The 24,991-nt window shown below is 34.7% G+C and overlaps 1 long non-coding RNA gene across 2 annotated transcripts in view; it reads right to left on the reverse strand.

The window, feature by feature from the left end:
- LOC137617360 (uncharacterized) overlaps positions 1-24,991 on the reverse strand; it is a 38,018-nt gene that overhangs the window by 6,973 nt on the left and 6,054 nt on the right. The window contains exon 2 of one of the 2 annotated variants that reach the window (XR_011039641.1): positions 4,039-5,407. This is a non-coding gene — a long non-coding RNA (uncharacterized lncRNA). Of the gene's footprint in view, positions 1-4,038; positions 5,413-24,991 lie in introns of those variants that run through there. The other variant, XR_011039640.1, reaches the window with a different exon arrangement.

Genomic DNA, 24,991 nt, shown 5'->3' on the forward strand with positions numbered 1-24,991 from the left:
ATTTGATGCTCTGACCTCAGAAAGGGTACGATTAAGAAAAACTGGTTATTCATTTGGCCTCTACCGACTGCTATAATCTCCAGAGGAACTAAGGTACTAAAGCTAGAACATATCTATAGCAACCTGTATGTCGTAATCTGCCGGAAGCGAACTGTGATGGCATTCGATGCTCTTAAAACCTGCACCACTAAAGGATCTTTCTGAATGCCAAGGACATGCTTACGCCCCACCACCATGAGCTCTGACATGCCACACTGAGGAATTGTCAGTGACCTCTCTTGCTTAAGCAGAGATTGTGTTCATGGTAATCTTTAAAACTACCTGTTGCCCATATCGAGATGTTCCTTAGCGCTGTCATTAAACAAGCAACAACTGATCCAGAATATTTATTTTCTTATAACAATTATCTGACCAAATGTGACTGGGTACCAGGTATCCGCGTGGATTTGAGTCAGCCACAAGTCAGGAATGAAAGCTAAAACCTGCATGTTTTCTAGACTAAGTAACGTCGCAGAAGAAAATCTCTCACTAACCCTCTTGTTAGAGGCCAGTGAGAACAAGGACTGCTTCCAACGAAAAATATGATCCATCACCAAGGACAGTGGTTCATACAAAGCTTCCTCTATGGAATGTAGGCCTTGTCACCTTGTAAGGGAATTTCTTCCTTTCAATGAAGGGCAGACCTATATCCAACTTGAGAGCATACATACACAGTTCTACCCAAGAGTTAAAGGTCAACCACATTCAGAGCGTAGAAGAAATCTGCAGTAAATAAGGGATGGAAGTGGAAGAAATAAGAAGTTGGGGGAAAAGGACCCTGAAAAAAGAAATCAAGAAAAGAATTATAGAAAAAATAGAAGAAACTATTGAAGAAAAAAAGAAAATGAAAAAATTAAGATTTATTAAAGGAAATGGCCCTATGCCTTATATCAGAGAAATGTATCTGGATAAGGCATCCCTTGTGATGAAAGCAAGATTAAATATGCTCAACTTAAAAGCAAATTTCAGGGGAAAATATGATAATTTGTGTGATTTATGCAAGGAGGAAGAAGACACCACCGAACATTTATTTTTATGCCCAAAGTTAGAACAGCTAAAGAATGTAAGAATAAGTTTAAGTATGCTGAAAAATCCTAGCAGGGATCTGGCTGCATTTATAGATAGGGCAATGAATATAAAAGAAGAGTTTAAGAAGCCCAAACTGATTACCACAACAGGTTGCCAAAACTGATGATAGCAAGGTGTTATCCTATCCAATTTCAAAGTAGAAGGGAATAAAGTAAAGATTAAGAACCTCATTATGATATTAATTTATTTAAGGCACAGATGATATAAACTTAACAATAATAAGAATAAGCTTAGAAGCTTTGCACCTATCTATAAAGAGATAGAGTGCCCGCAAACTAATTTTGCGGAGTGAGCAATAGGGAACCAGGAACCAGGCGAGACTTGCGCAAGTGTGAGCTATACCCTTTTACCGCCAACAAACAGTTTTACCTCCCGGGAACAGTAAAATGCGTAATAAGAGGTAGTAGGTTGGCCAGGGCACCAGCCGCCCGTTGAGATACTACCGCTAGAGAGTTAGGGGGTCCTTTGACTGGCCAGACAGTACCATATTGGATCCTTCTCTCTGGTTACGGTTCTTTCCCTTTGCCTACACAGACACTGAATAGTCTGGCCTATTCTTTACAGATTCTCCTCTGTCCTCATACACCTGACAACACTGAGATTACTAAACAATTCTTCTTCACCCAAGGGGTTAACTACGGCAATGTAATTGTTCAGTGGCTACTTTCCTCTTGGTAAGGGTAGAAGAGACTCTTTAGCTATGGTAAGCAGCTCTTCTAGGAGAAGGACACTCCAAAATCAAACCATTGTTCTCTAGTCTTGGGTAGTGCTATAGCCTCTGTACCATGGCCTTCCACTGTCTTGGGTTAGAGTTCTCTTGCTTGAGGGTACACTCAGGCACACTGTTCTATCTAGTTTCTCTTTCTCTTGTTTTGTTGAAGTTTTTATTGTTTATATAGGAAATATTTATTTTAATGTTGTTACTATTCTTAAAATATTTTATTTTTCCTGGTTTCCTTTCCTCACTGAGCTATTTTCCCTGTTGGGGCCCCTGGGCTTATAGCATCCTGCTTTTCCAACTAGGGTTGTAGCTTAGCATTTAATAATAATAATAATAATAATAATAATAGAGGCTTAAAGGCAAGTGTCTCCCCTTCGAATATTACCAACCATAGCAACAAGGCCTATTTTGCTTTATAAAAAAAGGCCTCATGAGGTCTTCATATACCACTATCGCTAAACCCCCTCTGCAAGAGAATATGTTGAATAACTTCTATTAACCGATTCGTGGCAGTTTCTGTGTGGCTGTCGTAATTGGTGTCTAGTCATCCTAAAGAGACTAGGAAATCTTTTACAAGCATACGAGAGAGAGAGAGAGAGAGAGAGAGAGAGAGAGAGAGAGAGAGAGAGAGAGAGAGAGAGAGTATCCAGATACTCTTTCCAAAGATTCATACTCTTTCCAAAAAACAGACTACTCTTCTCTAATGTGTGAATGTCGAGCGTTCACACAAAAACACAGCTATCACAGACACTAAGGACTCTAGATAAGAAAACCATATCAATTTTATAGTGACGTCAGTGCCTAGGCAGTGGAATAAACAGCCTATTCTAGACCACTAACTGCCTCATGCATGTTGAAATTTTAAAAAGTACATCGACAAATGCATTCAGATGAGAGCGAGCACCCAGGCGACCCAAGCTACCGCCTTGAGCGCACACTATCGAACGCCGGGTAAAACCGATTACTTACAGTGACCACGCTGGCACTTCGAGATTTATGTAGAGACTTTCTTCCAAGCTAGGGAAACCTCTTGAGCTTGCAAGGGCATCTGCCGAAGATCCCGCCTGCATTAACAAAGTACCCGCCTATAGGACAATACCTACGAGACGCCAAAGCGTCAACCAGGAACAGACCAAGGGCAAAGTTCCAGTGTCCAGCCAGCGGAGACTGAAGTCAGTAATCTCTACACAATGCTGAAATCAACGCAGAGAGGTTTATACCTCCTTGAAATCAAAGTGGAGTCCAGTGAATGACCGGATGGGGGGGGGGGGGGTAGCTTCCCGCTATTGACTGGTAACAATCTATATGCTTGTGGACACCTCGTTAAAAGTTTTAACAGTGTTCCAGCTTTGCTGGTCATACTATGTAGAAAAGTGTTTGCATTCGTATCCGAATAACTAGTTACCTTGTACGATAAATAACACCAAAATACTGTAAACATTTTTTATATTTAAAGATCGAAAATTTATCTTTAGAAGATCAGTTCACTATTTCAAGTCATTTGTAGTTTCACATAGGATAGCTGTGCATATGAACAAGAACCATAGCAGTGATATATTAGATTTCTTTCACTAATATATCTATAAGTGGGGAAGCCTAAATCCTTCAACCATCATTTGGTCAGATAATTAATTGTATCTACTACTTGAACAATCTGAATCTAAAATGTTTCTATAATAGCGTTAGTCGCAAGGGCATTCTATATTTCCTATTTGCAATAACCTTTCAGAAATTCAGTATACAAGATTGGCTGTTCAAAAAATTTAAAAAGTGTCTTTAACACCAATATTTGAGTTCGATGAATCTGGTTTTAAGACTTAAGCTGTCAAAATTACCGAGTAGTGTAACCTGCTCTTCAGAATCTACCACGTGGTTTTATAGACCACACAAGTCTATTCAATAGTCTATAGGAGGGATGTGTTCAAAAAGTTCAAAAAGTTTTCTCCTTAGTACAGAAAGTAATTTACACTTCATTATTGTTTACGGTTATAATCAGGTTTCACATCTCGTCTCAGACAATACTTTTATATACCGACAATTCATAAAACCATCAGTGCTATGATTGTTCAAAGATGGATGAAGTCCAATACATTATTTTGCTGTCCTATTGACCTATTGATTATTAATGGACATCAGGAGTCATTAAAAGTTTATCCAAAATTATTAACTCAAAAATTCACAAAACTCACCTGAACAAAATTTTCCTTTCAGATGTTGAAGTGATAATTCAGCCATTTTCGATACACTTCATTTGTTCGAAAGTCCCATCGTCCATATTCTTCACACACACTTCAAACAAATTGGAAGAATCACACTATGTAGTTCAAACTGATTGTCAAATGAACACTGACATCAAGTGGAAATATTTAACTTTGTCTTTAAGGACCACTATTATAACGATGGGGGCTGCAGATTTTAAAGCTTTAGTACCCAACATCGAGGTACATCTTTGCTCCAATAACTTGAAACTATCCATAAATAGGCGTGTTGAGCCGATAGGTTGCTGCATCAAATACAGCCAAGTCTTTTCGATACACCACTTAGTCGATTCGATATAACCCAAGTGTCAGAATTGACAATTTACTGGCCTTATGCTGACAGAATAATAATCATTTATAATCAATTGTTTTATTTTTATGTGGACTTAAAAACAAAAAACCGAATTTATTCAATAACTTAGGTTCGTCATTAAACTGGTACATTTACATTATAGTGTATATCAATGTCGTATACATGCTGTTTGCACAGTTATTGCGTATATTCAACTATAGTACAACTAGTAATTCATTATTCAATGATTGATATAATCCTTCCTGAATGGCCTATACTGAGGCGTTCAATTTAAGATTTCAAATTTTTAGCCAACAGAAACTGATTTTTCTATTTTATAATAAAAAAAAAAAAACCATAAAAACGTCATTGACGAACCAAACTATAAATCCCCGTAAAATAAAGTGAAGGCTTAAGGTAACGTGTTTGAGCGAAGTTATTTTGAAATGCATCTGATTAAAAGTAGAAAAAAAATTAAATTTCCAGCGCAAGTAAAATGGGTAGGACTACTGTTTTGGTATGAGATCTTATTTATGGCGTGATCTCTGAATTTATTCTTTTGCTTTGGTATGCGATGCTTTGATTATGGTGTGACTATTCAAAACTAACTTTTGCATTCAAGACAATGTTGTTGTTTTGCTTCGTTATTACATTATCGATTCATGGCTTATACATCCGAATCAATCTATTATGATTTTAGTGGCCAAAGCGAAAAAGAACACCTGTTATGTAGTGTAATATGCAAAGATAAGTGTAATATGCAAAATACCTAAGAATGTATACGATAAACGGAACATTAATGTCTTGTAATGAATAGGGTTTCCCTGCGTGATAGGGTCAGGAAAGCAGCCCTTAAGTATACGAGAGGTCGTCAATAGTCGAAACTAGCAATACTAGCTACTCAAGACTAGACTGAATATCTTGGGAGATAACTTGAGTTATATTGAACCAATGGATATATCGAAAGGACTTAAATCGGCACAACCGTAGAGCTTGAAGCGATGCCGTCTGAAAAGAAAAAAAAAATACTATTAGTTATTGGAAAAAAAGTTCGATAATGCTAATTTGAAACAAGTCTTTAATATTGTAGGAAAAATTACCTTTTTAATCAAATTTCGTGTCTTAGTTCACAAAATAATTTCTTATTGGAGGCATGTAATAACATCAAAATATTAAGAGTAAAATGTAGTTGGCAATCGAATATTGTAAGTTGAGTAAGGACAACTGGCTAGTTTTAAGCTAAAAATTCCATAATCAGACAGGGTGCGATATAAATGGTAGCGAGTTTAATCTACATAATACTACATAATACTATACTAAAAATTGTGTATATGGCTTTAAAGGGAAAATCCCCATATAATAAGCTTCAAAAATACCGAATCAAATGGTTTTTCGTTAACTGATACATTGTTTACGGTCATCTTAGCAAATCTCACGTAAATATAAAATTTCGTTACCAGCGATTATCAGCATTTTTATTAATGAAAGTTGCAGTCTTAACTTGGAAAAGTAAGATGCTACAAGCCCAAGGGCTCAAACAGGGAAAACAGCTCGTCGGGGGAAAGGAAACTTTACAAAACTAACCTAAAAAAAATTCCATTAACAATTAAAAATTTTTAAAGTAAAACAGCAAGGTACAGCAAGCTTTACCCAGAATAAATTTAAAAGGAACAAGCACAGTAGAGGAGGCTCACGTAAAAACATCTTTTTGCTACGCTATAGGTTTAAGGGTAATTAATTTCAAGGATTTTTTATAAAATAAGACAAAATATCTAATCTGAAACACTTTTCTTACAGGGTTAATTTAAAAAAAAAATAGTCACGGTTAATTTTCTGTAGTTATACACGTTTTAGTGCCTATCGTGTAAGTATTGTATTAGCATATTTATTGTACTAACGCCTTCTTAAGCTCAAAAAAATTTACGATCTTTCCTTCCTTTATAAGAGTCAGTCTACGAACAATTTCACGATTAATTGATTTTCTCTGTAAAATAAGTCTTTCCAGAAGTTATAAAAACATTAAAACTATAGGATAAGGCATATTTCTGGTCGCAGTCACCCGACACCATGCGAAACATGGTTATTACTATAATTGCACGCAACTGCACTATGGCACATGTTATAAAAATCAGTATAATAAAAATAACGTAAATAAAGCCCAGTTTTAGAGAGAGAGAGAGAGAGAGAGAGAGAGAGAGAGAGAGAGAGAGAGAGAGAGAGAGAGAGAGAGAGAGAGAGAGAGAGAGAGAGAGAGAGAGGACCAAAATTTTATCTTATTTCCATCTTTCCAAGAAATTGTATGAAATTAAAATTGCTCAGCGTATCTCAAAACCTTGGAAAGTAAAAGCTAAAATCATTAAAATACCGGTATCAGTCAAAATTTCGTGAAACCGTGATATCTATGATAACATTTACTATAAAACTGAAAATAACTAAATGAAACGCTTATTTGTAATATGAGGACCGAAAGCCATGCATATCTGTAATAAACCTTTGTCCAAAGAAAGCAAGAGTACAATAATAATTTAACGCGTACATACGAATGGCGAGGAGCTTCTGTTTAGTCAATGAGTAGGACAGTTTACTATTTACCGTGTATATAAAGGTAAAGTGTCAGCGCAGAATTTTAGTTGTGGGTAATTCCATAGACACCATTAATGTAAGAGTAAAAAGTCAAGGTGCAAAATTGTAAGAGGTAGGCTACTCAACTCCGCTTATGGATTACTCGTAATGATTGAACTAGCCTACTAGGCTGAAGACTTATTTCAAGAGTCTTGACAGTGACGATTTAACAGTAAATGGACACTACGTGATATGAAAATTTAAATACTCTGAACAAACAAGGTAAAACGACAGTGGAGATCCAGTAGAGTGGGGTTCCCCTGCTGTATGGGACCGGAAAAGCAACCATCAAAGTAAAGTAAAAGTAAGTAAGAGGTAGGAAAACCATTCTTAAGTAAGGCCATTGGTACGTTAAGTGGTACACCTCAGGCTGTATGGTATTTCATCACTACCCAGGATCCTGTTAAAACTACTGTAAAGGTTATTAAACCTCCCTACTGTACAGCAACAAGGCTGACAGTCTGCAGTCATAGAAAATCGATTGAACTAAGTTTTCTTTATATTCGAGAACTAACTATTCAAGAACTAACTATTCAACGAGAAATTTTTTATTCCATGTATCATTTTCTTGGACGAAAGCTATGGAAAAATATATGTATGGCCGGAAAATATTGAACAGCCCTCAATTTTATTTTTGAAGAAAAAAAAAACTTGGTAAAAAATTGTGAAAATTAAAATTGCTATAAACAATATCCACTTTACGTTGAAGAATTATGCTTTATAGAACGTGTCTTGCGAAATATATTTATAGAACGTACCTTGCAAAATGTATTTATCATACAGGAACATTTTATTCTCAAAACCCCAAATAAAACGACAATTTATAGGTAACTTACTCGAAACAAATTTCAAATAACAGGTTACAGATTTTATCCAGATTAAAAATAAAACTTGACAAATATACAATTTACATAGAGCAAAATTTATTGATATTAATTAAATAAAAAGATTAAAACTACATTGCTACTACCGAAGGTTGACAACGGAAGGAGATTAAACTATTTACCCTGCGAGGAACAATATCTCAACGTCAGATAAGATGGTAGATAAACCAGGAATTAAAAAACTCCAATGGCCCTTCAGAACTTCAAGAGAAACTCAAAACTACAAAACATGTAAGATTTACTAATATTCAGAATTAAATTTCCCCAATGAGACGTTTTAAGGCCATTACTGATTCGAGGTAGAAGTGTTAAAAATTATTCCTATGAATATAGAGAAAACTTTAAAATCACCAATCTTATAAAAAAGAAAATACTGACACTCAAATACTTTGAAGACACTTTCACTTAACCAAACAATCCCTTTAAGTACCGAATCTTTCCACAGTCAGATAGTAGTTTGCTACAACCATTCCTGAGAACTACTCAGTATATTTCCATATTTATGAAAATTTTATATTTTCTAAAATAAAATCTGCCACGACGGTACTATGATAAGAGGATTAATAACAGCTAGGTGTCAAGAACTCATGGGTTTTAAAACCACAAGAGCCCAAATTATGGATATTTTAATTCATTGTCACGTAAACATTGTTATTTCGAATATAAGAGAAACTACGCTGGATGTCCTTGACTCGCCAAGGGATACGTAGAAAAAATTATCAGACAAAGCACGCTTATCTAGAACGGCAGATCTTTACTAATTAGATCATACTTATTTAATGGCCAATTGTGTGCACTATGCACATTACTCTTGAAATTGTCTTAAAATCAGCTTTACATCTTGAAAAACGTGAAAAAGAATTTCTTTAAATCAGTAATTCTGCAACAATCCTATCAAAATTAACGTTCAACAATTTAAAAGAAAATTCTTAGATATTCCTTTCGTTTTGTGGGGTATGTAAGTGAAATTGAATAATACCGTATTTGGTGTAATGTGGATTATCCCGATTAAATTTGGTCATTAATAAACTCAACTATGACAACATACAATTATTTCGGAATAAAATACAAGTGAAAAAAAAACTACGCTTAACACAGGAATTAGTTTTTCGACATCAATAACCCATTGTTCACATTTAAGGCAAGATTGGTGATTAAATTCTAATTTAAAGTTGAACATATACAGCTATTTCAAAAACTATGCTATAACAGACAAAAATAAGCACTTCAGAAATTTCTTCACCAAACAGCTTTAAAAGAATCACTGGTTATTCAAACCTCAAGTGCTTACAATTCAAGCTTACAAGAATTTAATAAATCCAATAATTGATTAGCTTATCAAAGCCACTTAAAATTCATTCTTGAACCTATTCGGAAATTTACCTAATCTCAAAAAGTCTGAACAAATTAGGTTGCTACAGCTAATCAAGAGGCCTGAAAGCCTTACATCTTTAGTAAACCTCTGTCCAAAGACATGCCAGAGTACAATAATAATTTAACGCTTATATACAAATGCCGAGGAGCTTCTGTTCAGTCAATGAGCAGGCCAGTTTACCGTGTATATAAAGGTTAAGTCAGCGCCAAATTTTGGTTGTGGGTAATTCCATATATACCATTAATGTACGAGTAAAAAGTCAAGGTGCAAAATTGTTAAGATGTACTCTACTCCGCTTATGGATTACTCGTGCAATGGTTGAACTACATAGGCTGGCTATTAATGCTAGAATAATTTTAAAGATGCGTAAAATCCTATTCAAGTTAGCACAACTGAACGTCAAACATTGGAGAGATTTCGAAACCACGTAGAAAAAGTAAATAAGAGACTGGTTACCGATAGTTTTTAAGTTACTGGAACCAAGATACGCCTTGACAGTGGGGGGAAAAACACTCCCACTTACATTCAAAAGGACTGACGATATAAAGGCTGTTAAGAAGATTAAGAAACTCATTTTCGAAGCGCTACCATCACGTGGATTTGACTGTTAGGCTGTAGGATTGAACAAGCAAATCTAGTAGAGCCCTGCAAGGCGCCGGTTTTTTTCATTTAAGGGAAGACCAGGAAAACGCACATTAATAAATGAAGAGAAATCGGCTGTCATGTCTGCACACTGCCCCTACTGTTTAAAAGTTATGATTTAATGCTAACCTAAATTACTGATATATGGAATATCACGAAAATGGGTTTCGCACGGGTTTGGTATTTTCAAGTAATACTTGCCAGGGTAGAAGGCAATAATGACATTGATCTATTATGTTCGAAACTCGAGAGAGAGAGAGAGAGAGAGAGAGAGAGAGAGAGAGAGAGAGAGAGAGAGAGAGAGAGAGAGAAAAAAAAAATTCATCCTGACTTGTTCTTCGACATATCAAACTTACCATTTTCGAAATTTTTCCACAACAAGACAATACTACCACCAATTATCCGAAGCCAAAGTGCTTGGAGAGTCCAGAGTAACCACAACTATGAAAGAAAATACCAATATACTTCACTCTTATTGCCAAAAGAAACTTCTCCGAAACACGAACACTCAGACGACACCGTCACCCAACAATGAAAATACTAAATTTGTTAACAGGTCAGAGCACCTAGAAGTAGTTTGGTAGGAGAGTACCAATCAGAGGCCGCGAGAGTTGCTCACCAACCACCACGCAACCGTCGTTCGCTGGCCAAGAATTTAATTGACAAGGAGCCTTTGTTCATTGAGATAAAACGAAGTTATACACATTTCCGAAGAAAAATATTATCACCCTTTCATGAATAGTCTGTCAAATCAACACAATCGAATAATTTGCTAGCTTGTTGTAATAGCTTAAAGTTTAAAGATTGCCGAAATGTAGATTCAAGAACGTAACTATCTAATTCGTACTGAGGATACAGAAAAGTTTGTCGTAGTTTATACTATGACTACTAAAGAAAACCAATATTGGTTAACTAAACTAAATCTATTAGCAATACCAAAATACTAGAGTATAGTCCAAGAGAGTTTACAGTATAGGTTAAAAGAATGTAAAGGCCCTATTAACATGCTCTAAAACAGTTTGCAGTTAAATGATTGATTTTAGCACAATTCAAGAAATGGAAAAAAAAAAATCCCGCAAAAAGTGCGCGCGCTTATTTTCATCCCCTCCCCCCAAAAAAAACACAGAACCCATTAACAAACTTCCTTACCGCTCAGCAACTCTTCTCATGGGTAGTTTTATTAGGACGGTTAAAGTGCACTATAAAATTTTACGAAATGGAATTTTATCTAGGGTGTTAATATCATTACAGCCTTTCTTTAAATCTAGCCGTGAGCCTTTTTTACCAATACTGGATTCCTGTCCCTCCAGTAATATTTGCAAATTCCCGCTAAACCATTACTACATCTCGCTTATTAACTTTTATAAAAAAGTATTACTTTATGTGCAAAGTATATAGTTAAGATTAGAACCGACCATAAATTTTCCATGCAAAATTAAATTCGATAAGAATTGATCCAACGTATGAACCTTGAAACATGCTATACGTATGGCGAACATAACCATTACTGGGATAAAAATCCAATAAGGAGGAAAAAATCAATGACAAAATAAGATTAACTCAAACTGCTTGAGAATTAGGTTTCAACTATATTATTTGGTAACTCGGGATAATTCTATACAACGTCCCTCGCCTAAGAATGAAGTTTCAATTCGTCTTTAGTAGCTCTTAGGATAATCATTTTATAAACAATTCCTAGCCAAATACCAAGTTCTAGGCAGTTTTTTTAGATGAACCGATTATACATCATTTCTTGTTCTGTAGATTCTTTTTATAGTTAGTCAAAAGTACTTCTCCCGAAGCAAACAGACATTTCAACACTAAAAGGCCTCGCGTTAATAATTATGCCACAAAAGCCAATAAAATAGTAACTAAAACCGGTTTAAAGCAATTATCTAAACACCCTTTATTTCGATTGCTAATTTTACACGCGATTTTTAATTAAAGCCCACCAACAAACCCTTTCATCGACCTTTGTCCTCAACAACAAACTAGCGGTACCACTGAAAATTAATTTATAGTTTTGTATAAAAAACAAATTGGTCTTGTCAATACAACAAGGGTTAACCCTAAATGATCACTAGGTATCACAATACATCCATCAATAACCAAAAAGAACCAGTAAGATGGTAATATCAAGTATTGGTCACTTGTTACCCGACTAAATAGGATTACTTAAAATTTCGCAGAAAATTAAGATTACTTATCCTTGGCTCGCTATGAAATTCGCGTTACCATTTAAATTAAAGACCAATAAAAGATTTTATTTAATTATGGAGATATCACCTAACATTAGAGTCAACTTTTATGGGGAAATTATTATCGCAATGAGTAGACATTAAAATACTTTTATCAACAAATTTGGCTGTTAGAGCTGCTTTCCTATCATAAATACAGTTTAAAGTTTAGGATCTCAAAACGCTTCCAAGGAGTGTCTTATCGCTTTGCAGGTTGTAGAAAGAAATATTTACTTCAAAAGGTTTACATGTCAAAAGTCCTTCAAATCAAATCGCATGTAATTTACAAAATTAATTAATATGCATAAAATAAAAGGCTAGGATTACAATGTTTAGTTTTTTCGCCATCAACATCCTGCTATTTAAATATTCACGGATAGACTGCGGATTAAATGTTAATTACAAGACTAACAAGCTCAATAAGAAAATATGCCATACCACAAAGAAAATATGCCATACCACAAAATCTTTCGGAAATATGCACTTTCCAAAAATATGCATCACCCAGATTTAAAAACAATCACTTGGTTGCGATGATTTAAGTCCTAAAATACACACTCATCTTTGAGTATAGATAAAATTACTATCCTGTTATCGAAAAAAATGCGATATACGGCCACCTACATGCACGGTACAGATACTGTTTCTGGACCTTGCCCTACAAGACACGCCTTGGCTAAGGACTCTTTTAGTTCATGAAATCTTAGTTCAAAACCACGTATCGTGCTACAACCAATGAAAAGCCTCCACCAAAGCCAGCTTTCGTTTACTGACCGAAACCCTTATATTTGGCAAGGAGCCTTAGTCCAAAGACAATGGCGAGGTTAATTTTTTAATGTGTAATTTGCGAGTGTGTGTTAAAGTGTGTTGTTTAGGATAACAACGTAGCGTCATAAACTTTACCTATCTCGTTGGCAGCTCAGACTTTTTACAGTAATGTATGCTTGTTATTGGTAGGCAAAATATAAAAAATGTACAATAGCATTAGGCACGCGAAAATTTATATAATCTAACTCTTAGTGATTAGCTTTGCTGGTTCCTGAATGTATGTCAGCCATACACTATCTCGAAAGATATTTAATACCTTCTTAAGTGTCCAGTAATTCGGAGATGCCCAAGGTTGGCAATTATAAAGATTAAATATCAAATTCTGAATTCCATTAACTGGTTTTCCAGAGGCAAGGTATGGAGTTCAGCTTGGAGGCATAACTACCGTATCTTGCAAGACTGAATTCGGATAATTGACCGAAGTAGCGGGCCTATCAAATCAAGGGGACGTTCTTGGCCGAATGCTTCGAAAACAAGTGCCTTTTGTGGGTCCAAAAAGTTTGAGAGGTTTGTTACCCGAAAATACTAAATGATATGACCCCAGTTTAGGTTAATTTGTCCTCGTCAGTACTTTCATGGTACTTTGCCCGTTTTCCTGGTTTTATTACACAGGGGAAATCTGTGCCCTTCAAGCAGTTTGTCGTATACATAGGCAGAGTACCACAGCGTATTCCGTGTTAATCGTCAAATCCATGTTATCGAAGTATTGGGAAAACAAGAAAACTAACGATAGCTAGGTATAACAGACTCCAGAGTTCCCAGATCCCAAAAACTACGAACTGAATATTTCAAGTCCTTATCACATGTTAATCGACTAAACATGGTTAGTTCCATTCTACACGAAATTGCGCTTCATATCCTGGATTAACCATTAAGAAATACCTAGAGTTTTAGATCAACGACCCAATAAAACTTGCTTTTATCTAATAAGGCAGAAATTATCACCTAACATTCAATTCGACACTTAATGGGAAATTCTATACCAAAACGCAGACATACTCTACAACTCTATAAACAAAAAGATCCGCTTATGTTGAGAAAAACGAATATAGCTATCAATGAGCTTTCCTACCAGAATACAGTTATATTTTAAGAATTCAGAACATCCAAGACAGCCCCTTTTTGTTGAAGTAAAATGGTTGTGTATATCGTTCATTATCCTATTAAAAGTTCTATATCCTTTAAAAATTACTTAATATACGCAATAAAAGCTTTTTTTATAACAGGAATTAAAATTAGGAAACTGAACCAACAAGAGCATTTACGTTTTCGCCTTCAATACTCACTGTTATATATTTACAGCAAGATTGGCGAAGTTCAACAGCAAGAACAGGCCACTAATTAGAAAAATAGGTCATTACACAATCTTTCGTATATATGCAATTGTCAAAAACTTCACCATTACAGCTTTACTAGACACCTGTGTCACGTGGACTTCATAGTCAAAGCTTATGGTATAATTCACTAGGGTAAAGTAGACCGTTCCTTTCATAAGTCACACACAAGAATGGTAAATACTACAAAAAGGAAACTAATATTTATTACAAAAAATAAAATTTCACAAACCAAAACAATAACTAAATGCAAATTACTAAACAATCTTAACATACATTATCAGCATCGTATAAAGTAATTAAACAGGACAAAATTGTCTGTACGTGACTTGCGGTCAATACCTAAGAAAAAAATCTTACAATGACAGAACACTACCTACAACAAAATTAACGTCTCAACAAATCCCACAATACTTCACGTCTTATTCCATGACATTTTAAACAATTATAATTACCTAAAAGAAAACCCATGGAGGGAAAACACATGTAACTAGAGATAATCACCACCCAAGACTTATTACGATATATGCTGTCCACTCCTAAAACAAAATGGCCCGTGAAAATAAAATTCCATTATACGAATGTTCTATATACAATAAAGAAACAACCTAACAGTCTATCACAAAGATTACCTATTCTTCCAGTTTACACAAGGGCTACCAGACCACGTCTTTACACTAAGCCACTACTTCTCAAAGAGCACCTCTTTGCTTGCTCACGAGCTCCCTACTGTCGTAATCAAAATTCCTGAACCGTTGTCGCTTCGTTAACAAGTGCAGCTAGAGTCAAATGGGCAAACAGCAATTTGCAGACTCAACAGGCAAACTTCCCTATAATGCATGACACCTGGTTATTCGATCATAGCGTTTAAAGGTCAAACTTATCCCTAAGACTGTAATAAGAGGAAAAATAATCAAGCTTATCCCTAGGACCGTAATAAGGAAAAAAGTCAAGCTTATCCCTAAGCCCGTAATAAGGAAAAAAATAGTAAAGCTTATACCTAAGACCGTAATAAAGGAAATATAGTCAAGCTTATCCCTAAGACCGTAATAAAGAAAAAAAAAGTCTAGCTTATCCCTAAGACCGTAATAAAGAAAAAAAAAAGCGTCTAGCTTATCCCTAAGAGCGTAATAAAAGCATAAATAAAAATAAAGCTTATCAATAAGACCGAAATCACAAAAAAGTCAAGCTTATCCCTAGAACCGTAATAAAATAAAAAGTAAAATTATCCCTAAGACCGTAATAAAAGAAAGTCAAGCTTATCCCTAAGACCGTAGTAAAAGAAATTTCCAAAGCCATCTGGTATACAACCTTTAACCAGCGTCTGCTTTAGTTCACTATACATATCAAAAGTCAGATTGAAGTAAACTAAACACCGAAGTTCACTAAATACCTCAAAAGTCAGAAACTAAGTTCGCTAAATATCTCAAAAGGTCCAAACCGAAGTTCACTAAACATCTCATAGGTCCGAACCGAAGTTCACTTAATATTCCAAAAGTCCGAACCAAGGTTCACTTAATATTCCAAAAGTCCGAACCAAGGTTCACTTAATATTCCAAAAGTCAGAACCAAGGTTCACTTAATATTCCAAAAGTCAGAACCAAGGTTCACTTAATATTCCAAAAGTCAGAACCAAGGTTCACTTAATATTCCAAAAGTCAGAACCAAGGTTCACTTAATATTCCAAAAGTCAGAACCAAGGTTCACTTAATATTCCAAAAGTCAGAACCAAGGTTCACTTAATATTCCAAAAGTCAGAACCAAGGTTCACTTAATATTCCAAAAGTCAGAACCAAGGTTCACTTAATATTCCAAAAGTCAGAACCAAGGTTCACTTAATATTCCAAAAGTCAGAACCAAGGTTCACTTAATATTCCAAAAGTCCGAACCAAAGTTCACTTAATATTCCAAAAGTCCGAACCAAAGTTCACTTAATATTCCAAAAGTCCGAACCAAAGTTCACTTAATATTCCAAAAGTCCGAACCAAAGTTCACTTAATATCTCAAAAGTCCGAACCAAAGTTCACTAAATATCTCAAAAGTCCGAACCAAAGTTCACTAAATATCTCAAAAGTCCGAACCAAAGTTCACTAAATATCTCAAAAGTCCGAACCAAAGTTCACTAAATATCTCAAAAGTCCGAACCAAAGTTCACTAAATATCTCAAAAGTCCGAACCAAAGTTCACTAAATATCTCAAAAGTCCGAACCAAAGTTCACTTAATATCTCAAAAGTCCGAACCAAAGTTCACTTAATATCTCAAAAGTCCGAACCAAAGTTCACTTAATATCTCAAAAGTCCGAACCAAAGTTCACTTAGTATCTCAAAAGTCCGAACCAAAGTTCACTTAATATCTCAAAAGTCCGAACCAAAGTTCACTAAATATCTCAAAAGTCCGAACCAAAGTTCACTAAATATCTCAAAAGTCCAAACCAAAGTTCACTTAATATTCCAAAAGTCAGAACCGAAGTTCACTAAATATCTCAAAAGTCCGAACCGAAGTTCACTAAATATCTCAAAAGTCCGAACCGAAGTTCACTAAATATCTCAAAAGTCCGAACCAAAGTTCACTAAATATTCCAAAAGTCAGAACCGAAGTTCACTAAATATCTCAAAAGGTCCAAACCAAAGTTCACTAAATATCTCAAAAGTCCGAACCGAAGTTCACTAAATATCTCAAAAGTCCGAACCAAAGTTCACTAAATATCTCAAAAGTCAGAACCGAAGTTCACTTAATATTCCAAAAGTCAGAACCGAAGTTCACTAAATATCTCAAAAGGTCCAAACCGAAGTTCACTAAATATCTCAAAAGTCCGAACCGAAGTTCACTAAATATCTCAAAAGTCCGAACCAAAGTTCACTTAATATTCCAAAAGTCAGAACCAAAGTTCACTTAATATTCCAAAAGTCAGAACCGAAGTTCACTAAATATTCCAAAAGTCAGAACCGAAGTTCACTAAATATCTCAAAAGGTCCAAACCAAAGTTCACTAAATATCTCAAAAGTCCGAACCGAAGTTCACTAAATATCTCAAAAAGTCCGAACCGAAGTTCACTAAATATCTCAAAAGTCCGAACCAAAGTTCACTTAATATTCCAAAAGTCAGAACCAAAGTTCACTTAATATTCCAAAAGTCAGAACCGAAGTTCACTAAATATCTCAAAAGGTCCAAACCGAAGTTCACTAAATATCTCAAAAGTCCGAACCGAAGTTCACTAAATATCTCAAAAGTCCGAACCAAAGTTCACTTAATATTCCAAAAGTCAGAACCAAAGTTCACTTAATATTCCAAAAGTCAGAACCGAAGTTCACTAAATATCTCAAAAGGTCCAAACCGAAGTTCACTAAATATCTCAAAAGTCCGAACCGAAGTTCACTAAATATCTCAAAAGTCCGAACCAAAGTTCACTTAATATTCCAAAAGTCAGAACCAAAGTTCACATAATATTCCAAAAGTCAGAACCGAAGTTCACTAAATATCTCAAAAGGTCCAAACCGAAGTTCACTAAATATCTCAAAAGTCCGAACCGAAGTTCACTAAATATCTCAAAAGTCCGAACCAAAGTTCACTTAATATTCCAAAAGTCAGAACCAAAGTTCACATAATATTCCAAAAGTCAGAACCGAAGTTCACTAAATATCTCAAAAGGTCCAAACCGAAGTTCACTAAATATCTCAAAAGTCCGAACCGAAGTTCACTAAATATCTCAAAAGTCCGAACCAAAGTTCACTTAATATTCCAAAAGTCAGAACCAAAGTTCACTTAATATTCCAAAAGTCAGAACCGAAGTTCACTAAATATCTCAAAGGTACGAACCGAAGTTCACTAAATATCTCAAAGGTACGAACCGAAGTTCACTAAATATCTCAAAGGTACGAACCGAAGTTCACTAAATATCTCAAAAGTCCGAACCCAAGTTCACTTAATATTCCAAAAGTCAGAACCGAAGTTCACTAAATATCTCAAAGGTCCAAACCGAAGTTCACTAAATATCTCAAATGTCCGAACCAAAGTTCACTTAATATTCCAAAAGTCAGAACCGAAGTTCACTAAATATCTCAAAAGGTCCAAACCGAAGTTCACTAAATATCTCAAAAGTCCGAACCAAAGTTCACTTAATATCTCAAAAGTCCGAACCAAAGTTCACTTAATATCTCAAAAGTCCGAACCAAAGTTCACTTAATATCTCAAAAGTCCGAACCAAAGTTCACTTAATATCTCAAAAGTCCGAACCAAAGTTCACTTAATATCTCAAAAGTCCGAACCAAAGTTCACTTAATATCTCAAAAGTCCGAACCAAAGTTCACTTAATATCTCAAAAGTCCGAACCAAAGTTCACTTAATATCTCAAAAGTCCGAACCAAAGTTCACTTAATATCTCAAAAGTCCGAACCAAAGTTCACTTAATATCTCAAAAGTCCGAACCAAAGTTCACTTAATATCTCAAAAGTCCGAACCAAAGTTCACTTAATATCTCAAAAGTCCGAACCAAAGTTCACTTAATATCTCAAAAGTCCGAACCAAAGTTCACTTAATATCTCAAAAGTCCGAACCAAAGTTCACTTAATATCTCAAAAGTCCGAACCCAAGTTCACTTAATATTTCAAAAGTCAGAACCCAAGTTCACTTAATATTTCAAAAGTCAGAACCCAAGTTCACTTAATATTTCAAAAGTCAGAACCCAAGTTCACTTAATATTTCAAAAGTCAGAACCCAAGTTCACTTAATATTATAAAAGTCAGAACCCAAGTTCACTAAATATTATAAAAGTCAGAACCCAAGTTCACTTAATATTACAAAAGTCAGAACCCAAGTTCACTTAATATTACAAAAGTCAGAACCCAAGTTCACTTAATATTACAAAAGTCAGAACCCAAGTTCACTTAACATTACAAAAGTCAGAACCCAAGTTCACTTAACATTACAAAAGTCAGAACCCAAGTTCACTTAACATTACAAAAGTCAGAACCCAAGTTCACTTAACATTACAAAAGTCAGAACCCAAGTTCACTTAATACTACAAAAGTCAGAACCCAAGTTCACTTAATACTACAAAAGTCAGAACCCAAGTTCACTTAATATTTCATAAGTCAGAACCAAAGTTCACTTAATATTTCAAAGTTCACTTAATATTTCATAAGTCAGAACCAAAATTCACTTAATATTTCTTAAGTCAGAACCGAAGTTTAACTATCTCCTATGTCAGAATCGAAGTTAAATCTCAAAAGTCAGAACCTAAGTTCACTTAATATATCAAAAGTCAGAACCGAAGTTTAACAAATATCTCAAATGTCAGAACCAAAGTTTAACAAATATCTCAAATGTCAGAACCAAATTTTAACAAATATCTCAAATGTCAGAACCGAAATTTAACAAATATCTCAAATGTCAGAACCGAAATTTAACAAATCTCAAATGTCAGAACCGAAGAATTTCGTACAACCAATCATATGAACAGCCTTCATTCAAGAGCCAGAAAACATTTAATTTTAGCTGTGCCCAAAAACATTTATTTTGGCAGGGTTCCTTTGTTCTGGACATAGTAATAAGGATAATTCAAAATTTACCCTGTTTATGGGAGTCAAGTGAAATATTTGCATGGATAATTCTAAATGTAATTCATATGAATGAATAAAAAGTAAAAGCGAACCTTTTACTATTGCCTAACATTGCTAAATGGACGTAAAGATCCCTAAGTCGTTAAAATAGTAGTTATGGTTATTTGCATAAAACCAAAATATACTTGGTACACCAAAAAAAGGTTAAGTACACAAGAATTTATAAAATATTTAAGTATAAAATAGTTTTATTCGTTAAAAAAAAAAAAACGAACAATTATGCGGTGTCCCATTGCCATTTTTCCTTGTACAAAAACTTACTGGTAAACATCCAAAGGGCATAATTAAAAACTTAATACCGGCTGATTCTGACAAATTCTCAATTCCTAAGTCTGGTCTTGAATAAAGCCATGGTACAGAGGTAGCTTTACCTAAACCCGTATTTAGTTTAGAGATAGTTCAATAATCTACTTCAATTATCTGCATTTATTTCAGTAATTTTTGTTTCAGTAAGTAAATTCCCTTTACTTCCTTTATAAATAGACCCGTCTTTCATATGATGAAAACTTTACAAACTTGAAGAGAATCTAAATCAGTCCATTTCAGTCTTTGCCCAATATGGAACAACTTCAGGGTACTACTAAATTACCGATTCGTTAAAGATTGTGCACTAAAAGCAAAGTGAAAAAATTGAAGCAAATACTATATTAGCAGTTTAAAGAGAGAGAGAGAGAGAGAGAGAGAGAGAGAGAGAGAGAGAGAGAGAGAGAGAGAGAGAGAGAGAGAGAGAGAGAGACCTTGCAAGGTTTTAAAAGTACTTATCAAAATGAGTACTTAAGTGGAATAATAAAGTTTGATTCCTAACAGATCTAACACTCCATGTATACTATAGTCATTTCTTTTAGTGAGGCAGGTTTGCACCGACTTGCAGCTGTGTCCTTTTAGCTCGGAAAAGTTTCCTGATCGCTGATTGGCTAGAATTATCTTGTCCAACCAATCAGCCATCAGGAGACTTTTCCAAGCTAAAAGGGCACCCACTGCGAGTCTGTGCAAATCTGCCTCTAAAAAAAAATTGTCTTTAGATTGTATCACACGTAGACAATGCAAATCTGCCTCGCTAAAAAAAAATTGACTATAGAAGGTATCACACGTAGACAAGTGGTGGTAAGATTATAGATCTCGGTGCAAGACAGAAGCGGGAAGGATGAACTTCGACTGCAAAAATCTATTACCTAAACGTAGTGACAGGTCCTGGTAAAGTACTTGTAAATCCGGGATTACTAGTCTGTGGACGCAAGAGTTTTGCGAGTATTGTTACTTGAAAATCAAAAATTTTCCTTGTCAGTATTTCTAGGATGGACCATTAATGATAGCTTAGTTCAATCTCTCATTTCAAAGGCCAAATTCACCTTAATGATTGATATTGTCATGGTTACTTCGACTTTCACAAATTCATCAGATTCCCCACGAAATTCGTATAAAAATTTTTAAGAAACATTAAGAAATGCGTATTTTTATCTAATACGGCAGAGATTATCATCTAATATTTCCTATACACTTTCAATTTCCTATTCACTTTAAATGGCAAATCGTAGGTGCAAAATGAATACCTTAAAATCTTTCTTCACCTACAAAATCAGTGGAAAAAAAGCTATCAATTTGCTTTTCTGTCATAGTACACATTTAACGTTCAGGATTTCAAGGAAAGTTCTAAGATACCCCTTTCGGTTTGTAAGTCTTGCGAGAAAAGTGAAATTAAAATTTTAAAAGCCAAAGTATCTTTTACATTAATGTGTAGTGTGTGGATAGTCCTTAAATGTTCTAAACCCTTCAAATCGAAAATTACATAAGGTATCTTATTTCGGAATAGAATATACGTAATAAGTTCGAACTGTCTAGGATTAACAGCCCCTCAATATATTATATATTTACGGTAAGATTGGCGACTAGTCCTTAATTTAAAAGATGAACATTCGCGAATTCGAAAATATGCCTTTGTACAAAATCTTGGCGGAATATAATTTGTAAAATATAGTATTCACCATTACTTAAGACAATAACTAGTCATATGAGCTTCGTATCAACAAGAATGAAAAAAAAAAAAAGATTTCACTAAAAAAATCTATACATCCATCTAGAAAACACTGCTCGATCGAACAGTCTTCAAGTTCACTACGTTTCTCTAGTCAAAACCAAGTTTAGCAACTGTCACTGCCTAAAAGCGTCTCTCTTTGATAGGAGACTGTCCATATAAAAGTTAAATAAAATTAAAACCTTACCATTTATGTAAAAAAAAAAGCTACGTACCATTTCTGTAAAAAAACTACGTACCATTTCTGTAAAAAAAAAAAAAAACTACGTACCACTTCTGTAAAAAAAAAAAAACTACGTACCATTTCTGTAAAGAAAAAAAAATAAACTACGTAACGTAACATTAGAAACTTTCATAATGGCCAGCAATTCTGACGACAGGAGAACTGATAAAAATTTTTAATAAATCCCCAGATTAATGAGCTCTGGACATTTTCCATGACTACTTCAAGGGGAGACCCTAAATGTAGCCAACCGATGACAAACAGTTTTTGGTAATTCTATAAATGCTCCCTTTAAAACTTCGGATGATATGCCAAATTACTAAACCTTTTAAAAATTTGTTCACCAAACACCTTTATGCAAGAGACATTCGCCAGCTATGCGATTCAGAAGTTCAGTACTTTAAAACACTTTCGACAACGATAAAATTTTAAAGTAACCTGTTCTTAGCAAAAAAATTCTCTCTCCAATGAACAAACACGACAACACTACCCAACTGTCCCTTTAAACTGCACTGAATCTTCCACAGAAAGAGCCAAGTAACTTTCTACAACCAATCAGAGGCCTACATCACACAAGTCTTCTCTCATTGGCTGAAAGGCTTTCACTGTGACTGGGAGCCTTGACAATTGAGGGAGAGAATAACAGGTTGTCAAGACATTCAGGGTAATCCAAAATTTACCGAGCGAATAGTCAGATACATGTATTTTTAAGGATAATTCAAGTGTTATTTGTACGAATTCAATTTCAAAATTCATCTTACGAGTAAATGACTAGCGAAAAGGAATTACTTTAAACACCAACGTGTCTTGTGGAGAAGGTTGATTGGCCTTTCAAAATTTTCTAGATCCTTCAAATCAAACATTATGGGATAACTTAATCAGTTATCTCCAAATAGAATATTAGTGGCAAAATTGAACCAACTAAGCTTAACAGAAGACTAGTTTTTCGCCTTCAGTATACTTGTATATACTAAAGTTTAAAAGTTCATAAAATGTGCCATTGGAAAAATCCTTCCAAGATGAAAAAAAAAAAAAAAAAAAACGCACTACAGCTATTTAAGTGAATCACTAGCTATTCGCCCAGCAGATCTGTAGGTCCCCCAACCCCAACACCCATCCGTAGCTCAAAAACAAATCGGGCTTGACCGTGACTATACTCCCGTCCAGCAGATTGCCTGGCAGGCACTTTCCCAATTGGTTACCACAACTATAAAAGAAAAATCTGTTCTTACCAAAATACAAAAACCAATATACAGCCACCTAAACAACACTCCTTAAAACCAAACTGGCTTGCAATTTAACTCAAAACGCAGAACCAAAGTTTGCTACCCGAAATACTTTAATTTTGGCAGGGAGCGTTTTTCCAAAACGTGATTATTCACAATTTACCATTTATTCGTGAATGGTAGGACACCTTTATACGAAGGCACTTCATGAGGATTATTTAATATGCAATTTGTATGAAAGTAAAAATTCAAAGCAAACAGCGTTGGATTGCCTAACGTAGCTTCATGAACGTAGAGGCCTAAGTCATTATGAGCTAATTTTATAGGGTTTTCATTAGCGTATGCATTATATTGATAACACTAAAGTAAGGGAAATTATGGGCACTAAATGGTAGATACTAAAAGTACTGAATAAAATCTGTTTTACTAGTATGGGGATTTGTTTTACTGGTTATTGAATGTATTCCGTAGGTCTTAACTATAGACAAAGTGGCAGTGCTAATTTTTTGTACAAATTTTTGTATTAACAATTTTGTATCAATGAAACTTTATTGCCTGTAATTTAGACAGTCGACTATAGAGTTTTATATGGAGATTAGAATTTGAATATTTTCTTAATTTCAGAGAGTTTTACAGCTCACCAGACGGGGGGAGAGGGGGGGGGGGGCATTTTACCGGTGTACTGTGAAAGAATCTCGTTAGCTAAACTGAACGACTGAACTATCATTATAAAAGGGTATTTTCCACGTAGACTTGCGTAAGATCCTAGTTTCTCATTTTCTCCTTTTGTGGGCAGAAAAGTTTCGAAGTTTCGTTACCCGTATAATAAGTAATAAGACGCCCTTGATATAGTATGGGACACAAATTCGCCTCGTCAATACTTCCAAGGTAGACCCACAATGATAGCTAGGTACAATTCAAGTCATGGATAACTGCTTATGGGATAGACATTTTTATTTCTATTTGCACACAAAGCTATGCTCTATATCATTGGCTCAAGAAATTCTACGCAATAAAGCATACAGAGTACTTTCATATAATATGGTCAAACTTGTCACCTTATATGATTTTGATCTTACATTTAATATGAGTTACAAGCGATAATGTACACCAAAAAAAATCAGCTTCGTGTTTTAAAGTTAGAAAAAAACTATAAATCTGCTTTCCTATCATAAATCTAACTTTCAGAAATTCAAAGAAACATTAAGATCCCCTTTCGTTTTGTAGGTTATGGGAAAAACAGAAGATTGAACGGAAGTAAATCTAAAAGTCACCTTGTATTGTGTACAAGATTTATCACTTAGTAAAATTTCTCTAAAACCTTCAAATTACATATGAACAATTCAATATTTTCCGAGTAGACTACTATGAACTGACTAGTCAACATAAGGCCGTTCAGTTTTTTCTCCCTTCAATATCCTACGGTTTACTTATTTACAGCAAGATTAGAGATTGTTAATTCAAAGTAACAGTGACGAATTCAAGAAAGACCTTACAATAAAATTTTGAAAATATATGATTTTCCAAAATAAATCTAAAGCACTCCACTATATAAGAATCATTAGTTTCC

The sequence above is a fragment of the Palaemon carinicauda genome, chromosome 23 (assembly GCF_036898095.1).
Source record: "Palaemon carinicauda isolate YSFRI2023 chromosome 23, ASM3689809v2, whole genome shotgun sequence".
In the NCBI taxonomy this organism is placed as follows: Eukaryota; Metazoa; Arthropoda; class Malacostraca; order Decapoda; family Palaemonidae; genus Palaemon; species Palaemon carinicauda.